The sequence below is a fragment of the Schistocerca piceifrons genome, chromosome 2, assembly GCF_021461385.2.
Source record: "Schistocerca piceifrons isolate TAMUIC-IGC-003096 chromosome 2, iqSchPice1.1, whole genome shotgun sequence".
NCBI lineage: Eukaryota > Metazoa > Arthropoda > Insecta > Orthoptera > Acrididae > Schistocerca > Schistocerca piceifrons.
Window position 1 is genome coordinate 892412519 of NC_060139.1, and position 1696 is coordinate 892414214.

At 48.1% G+C, this 1696-nt stretch overlaps 1 pseudogene; it reads right to left on the reverse strand.

Moving 5' to 3' along the window:
* Nucleotides 1–1325: 1325 nt before the first annotated feature.
* On the reverse strand, nt 1326–1443 carry LOC124778328 (annotated as a pseudogene).
* Nucleotides 1444–1696: the final 253 nt, after the last annotated feature.

The following is a 1696-nucleotide window of genomic DNA, read 5'->3' on the forward strand; positions in this document are numbered from 1 at the left end:
AGTATTCAGAATCCAAGTTCACAGGGCTCAACTCGGTGCTCTCGAAAAAGTTCACAAGGAGGGGATGCTGTCGCCAATGTGACGGGCAATAATTGTTGCTAAGTTCACAAAAGCCAGGAGAAAGTCCATGTAACTTCATTTCTTTTGCCTACAAGACGCACAGTTTTGAACATGAAGCTGGCACTCGACCGAAACAGTGTCTTCATGATAGGATGGTCGGCCAAACTTTTGCTCCCAAAAGTGCCCGGGGCGACACAGTACTATCAGCTGAATCAAAGTTTTAGAGCGAATGGAACAGATTCCCCCACGCTGCCAAAATGGTGCTGAGGCTCTGAACTTTTGAACTGGCGGAGAAAAGAAGGAATGTCGTGTTCACTTATTCTCTGTGGACTGGCGGCGTACATACACCCAAAGGGTGCAGACGCCAGTCTATCTTTCAATAGCGGTTGACCGAATCGTTGACCGAGCTCCACAAATTGCTCATTCCACCCAAAGCAGCCCCGGCTCGACGTAATGTCTTTCAGCTGGCAAACCACGCACCGTTCCGAAAGCAGGGCTGCCATGTCAGACACAATGCACTAGTATACTCACTAGATAACTGTAAAATAACCGCAGAAAATGACATAATATCGTATAGAAATGTGTGACAGTAATGTCACATTGTGACAGTAACGTAACATTGTAATAGCAACATCACAATGTGACAGTAACGCCGTAGGCGACATCACAGAATTGCGTTGTCGCTACTTGTTGCGCCCATTGTTCGGCATCAGACCTGCGCCTTCAGCCCCGGTTCCAACACCAGTAAGAAGAAAGATTCCACCTCATCTCTAGCAATTAGTTTTGTGATAACGCCGGCTGGAGTCGCCGAGCGGTTCTAGGCGCTTCAGTCCGGAACCGCGCGACTACTACGGTCGCAGGTTCGAATCCTGCCTCGGGCATGGATGTGTGTGATGTCCTTAGGTTAGTTAGGTTTAAGTAGTTCTAAGTCTAGGGGACTGATGACCTCAGATGTTAAGTCCCATAGTGCTCAGAGCCATTTGAACCATTTTTGTGATACCTCATGGGCTACTAAATCTGTATAATTAGTTAAGTATTAAAGGAGAAACTGCGTTTAGAGAATAGTACTCCGTCTTCAGGCCACGAGTGGCTTACCGGGACCATCCGACCGCCGTGTCATCCTCAGTAGAGGATGCGGATAGGAGGGGCGTGGGGTCAGCACACCGCTCTCCCGGTCGTAATGATGGTATTCTTGACCGAAGCCGCTACTATTCGGTCGAGTACCTCCTCAAATGGAATCACGAGGCTGAGTGCACCCCGAAAGACGGCAACAGCGCATGGCAGCCGGGATGATCACCCATCCAAGTGCCGGCCACGCCCGACAGCGCTTAACTTCGGTGATCTCACGGGAACCGGTGTAGCCACTGCGGCAAGGCCGTTGCCCTTGTTTAGAGAATAATATCACGCCAATTTCGATGTTCCATTCGCATTTCAGAAGAATGTGTTGCAATCTTACTTGCTGGATTGTTTTGCATCAGGAAGATAGACCATGCCAACTAGAGTTACCTCAGTAAAATTGCAACCACGAAAAGTACATGACAGCAGTGTAAGAGATTTTGCTTTTAGTAGTCAAAATTATAAACTGTATGGAATGAGTAAGTCATAAACAGATGTTAATTTCACCAGTGCGGTGTCC